The following is a 4199-nucleotide window of genomic DNA, read 5'->3' on the forward strand; positions in this document are numbered from 1 at the left end:
CCTTTCTCTTCTCAATTCCGATTGACCTTCATTCGTTGTTCCCTCTCCTCCCGCTCTTCACAATTAAATATATGCTTTAGATTCCGACCAGACAGATTATTTCAAGATCAAAGATAAAAGAAAACATTTTCATTAGCATTAATTAAAGTGTTCTGTTGCGAACGTCAATTTTTAATATTATTTAATAAATATATATATTTAAAATTCTATATTATTTGAAATGTAGGATGTTTTTAATTTGTATGAGAAAAATTGATGATGTTTTGTTAATAATTTTAAAATTATAAAGACAAATTTCATTTTCTTGAAATAAAAATAGTTATATATTAAAAAAAAAAGATTAATCGATTTTAATTGCTAATTTAAAAAATAAGTTAATATTAAATTTTAAAATAAATTTAATAAAAAATATAGATTTTTTTATACAGTATTTAATTCTTTTGTTCTTATATTATATAATATAATAATATTTAAAAAAATAAAGTTTAATGAAATGCGCATCTTTCTTAGCGCCTTTTATTGCCAACTTTACAAGACTATTCTAAAATACCTCATTCTCGTAGTGATACATCGATATATTTTCTTCATCAGATCTTCTTTATATTCACTTATTATCTTGTACATTTTATATGCTTTTGAAGCAAACACTTGTTTGTGTCATTTTAAAAGTTCACGTGTTACATGTAAATATCTCTTGTGCAAACTGTCCATAATTATAGGTAAACTCAATACCTTAATAAATTGTTCGTGCAGAAATCATACTGAAACTTGTCACGCACAATTTCAGATTCGAAAGTTCCCTTTTTATATAAAGTATATATGATAAAATAACAGAGAAAAATCACAATTGTAGTTCATATACAAAATGATTGGTATAATTGAACAGGAACTATAATTTTCAAATAATTACACTGTATACAGGAAATTTTGAGGATGCAATCATTCAGATAAAAATATTTGATTCTCGAAAAAATATTTGATTCTTTTAATCATATTTTTGAAAGTTCGTATTAATGTATTTATGCACTCTTCTTGTTGTTTATTTTTACACATTTCATCGATTAAATAAAATAGCACATAGAAATAATTTGCCATTGTTATTTAAAACAAGAATATATTTTATCTTTATGAAAATTGTTTAAGCTCTGGTTCACAATGCAATCACCAAATCACTATTCACAAATAAGGAATTGAATTTTGATTATAAGTATAATTAGATTAGTGAAGAATCACAAAGCTTTTGTTGGATAAAGCATTCATAAGAATCGGGCTTGTGTTTCCAAAACATTTTCATCTGTACAAAACCCATAAAACGTTCCACGCATGGCTCTCGCGAAATATCGAGTTTATGTTTTGAAACAGGTTCATAAACCATGTCTGTGTTGACATCATTAAAATTACTAACTGCTTCACATTTTGTTCTATGTATACAAATCACTAAATAAATATATCATCACTTAAAGAAAATAATATAATTTTCACAGACATATATATTATTACATATATTTTATAAACGATAAAAATAATTCGATACAATTAAAATTATAATATTTTTTATTAGTAGAATTATATACAGTGAGACAAATTCTATGAAAATTATAGGGAATTTCACTGACTTGTGTTAGCGAAACAAATATTTAAACGCACAGTTAGATTATATATCGATAAAAAAATGCCACTGATCAAACAAACATATACTCTCTGATTGCCGGCTTGAAACTTTATTTTTATGAAATCTTTTCGTTTATACCGAATCAACGAAACGAGCATAAAAACAGGGGCCGAAGGAACGGTTCGGTTGAATGTGAATACGACAAAGGATGCCGAGGAAGACCTATGCCCCATACAACGTACACGGTAAGACTGAAACTACACAGTGACCGTAGAGCCAAGGGAGAGCGAGCATTATCTCTCTCCCTTGGCCTTCCTTCTCAGTCTTACACCATCTTTCTTCGTTTTCTTTTCTTCTTGCTCTGCCACACCTCCCTTATGCTACAACTGCTTCCTTCTTTCTTTCTCTTTCTCTTACAAAGTTTCCCTTCCCCGTGTTCCCCTGCCGGTTCGACCATGGTGGACGTAGGACAAAAAAGTGGTAGGGTCCAGGTATAAGGGCAAATTCTGAGTTATATATACGTACCTATCCATACTTTAAAACTTGCATGAAAATGCAAAGGTTTTCATAAATTTGAACAAATAGTTAGCTTTAATGATGAGATCAAAGTATTTTTAAATTTGTATGATGAAATAAAATTATATTTTAAGATTAAAGAAGTTTATATTATTGTTGTATAAAATATTGGTATTAATATATTCTACTAACTAACTGAATTATTATGTTTTTGATTTTATTTTTATTATGTTTTTGATTTTTTTATTTTTATTACTAATTATTATGAAGGAAATATTTATAATTCCATCATCATCAATATAAATATTTATGGAATATAAGAAGTATTATACTATTGTAAATTTAAAACTAAATAAAATTATTTATTTATATAATAATATTTATATAATTATTATATATTTTTAATACTATAAATATATTATTAAAATTCAATCACTAAATAATCATTATTATAAGTATCATTTGATTAAAAAAAATTAACATTATTACATTAAAAATACATATCAGTAATTTAACGCCACCTATCATTATTGAGTTTTATTATCATTGACGCCATAATATTTCTCTTTCTGCCTCTCACATATATTTACATTTTGATTACAAATATAATTAGAGATAAAAAAATAATTAATGATTAGTGAAAATTAATTGCTTTATTATATACATAAAAGCAATTAAATGAATAATATTAGTAAAATATATTAATAGAAATAAATAAAATATATTCGTCGCTCAAGAATTAAAAAAACAAAGAATAAATAAAGTGGTTACTTAAATATGTAAAGAATGGAAAAGCATAAGTAAAATCGTTTATCGTCAACCGTTGTCTAACACAGACGATCTCTTTAACTTCGTGTTCAATGAAATTCGATTGAAGTCGTTGCCAAACAACTACTTCCCTCCAGGTAAATTACAAGCCGACGCACTGATTTATCTTATCCAACTGCTTTAACCACAAATTTGTCGTGACGTTCTACGTAATTCTATCCAATATGCAATGTCAACGCTTTTTCCATTTCTTTTTTTTTTCTAATAGAATGTTTTCCAACATTGTTAATGAAATATTTAATTTTTTTTATTTTTATCTTTTATTTTATTTTATAATTTTAATAAAATGATGAAATTATATTCATAATAAAAAATATATTTTATAAAATATCTCTCAAAATTTTCTTATGTTCCAAAATTCAATTTTGTATACGCATTACTCTCTGTATTTAAATTAGAAACAATTATAAATTTTAGTTTGTCGTATAATTAATGGAAATAATATTATTGAATATAATCGACGATAACCGAAAAAAGAACGAAGAATTGCCGAAAGAAGAAAAAAAATAGAAACAGAAGGAAAGCGACGAGAAACGGTCTACCGAGCCGCCGAAGAGAGAAAGAGAGAGACGGATTACGAAAAGACCATTTGCGAGCAAAAGTGAGGAACTATATAGTAACGCATTGGTACTACTTGCACAAGGCGGAGCGAGCAAGATGAAGCAACGGCGTGGCGGAACAAGTGAGAAAGAAGAAGAGAATGAGTGAAAAAGAGAGACAGAAAGATAGAACGAATGGCGCGCAGCAGTGGGGGAAGAAGAGGGAGAATTACGATGAGAGGGTATAAGAGAAGGAGAATCTCCGTTTGATCTTGCCGCCGCACGCGATCCCACACACATATATGCGCATATTCTGGCCTCTCAATATGGATTCGCATGAATGCACCAACACATCGCGCCAGTTAAAATCTCTCTTCTCTCTCACCTTGCCACACAGTTCTGGGTGCTTCGATCGACAGTGCACAGCCAGGGTACTCTGTTGCTCTTGGATGTGTATAATAAACACCGTGCGAGCCAACTCAGCCGAGTCGCCTATAATTTCTCGCGGAAAATTATATGTTAATGCGCCCTTAATGGCGTCGTTCGTTAACGGGATCGTTGTACAGGCCCAAGGGATAGAACCGTGCCGAGAGCGCAATTCGATTCGCTCGAGCATGCCGCGAGCAGCGCGCGAGTCGTCATTCAACAACCTCGCGATCATAGTTTCTTGTATTGCCTTTTCTTCTTGAATATATATATATATA

At 29.4% G+C, this 4199-nt stretch overlaps 1 protein-coding gene and 1 long non-coding RNA gene across 4 annotated transcripts in view; one reads left to right on the forward strand and one right to left on the reverse strand.

The window, feature by feature from the left end:
* LOC102679552 (axin) overlaps positions 1–4199 on the reverse strand; it is a 26475-nt gene that overhangs the window by 12477 nt on the left and 9799 nt on the right. The window contains exon 1 of one of the 3 annotated variants that reach the window (XM_031512447.1): positions 551–716. The exons of the other annotated variants lie outside the window; for them this stretch is intronic. The gene's annotated coding sequence lies outside the window, so the exon portion shown is untranslated. Of the gene's footprint in view, positions 1–550; positions 717–4199 lie in introns of those variants that run through there. 3 annotated transcript variants of the gene reach the window in all.
* The window catches only part of LOC116186122, a 5870-nt gene continuing 3239 nt past the window's right edge, over positions 1569–4199 (forward strand). Inside the window, exon 1 of the long non-coding RNA XR_004151066.1 lies at positions 1569–1857. This is a non-coding gene — a long non-coding RNA (uncharacterized LOC116186122). The remainder of the gene's footprint in view (positions 1858–4199) is intronic.

Source organism: Apis dorsata, unplaced genomic scaffold (genome assembly GCF_000469605.1).
Source record: "Apis dorsata unplaced genomic scaffold, Apis dorsata 1.3 scaffold_437, whole genome shotgun sequence".
Classification (NCBI taxonomy): domain Eukaryota; kingdom Metazoa; phylum Arthropoda; class Insecta; order Hymenoptera; family Apidae; genus Apis; species Apis dorsata.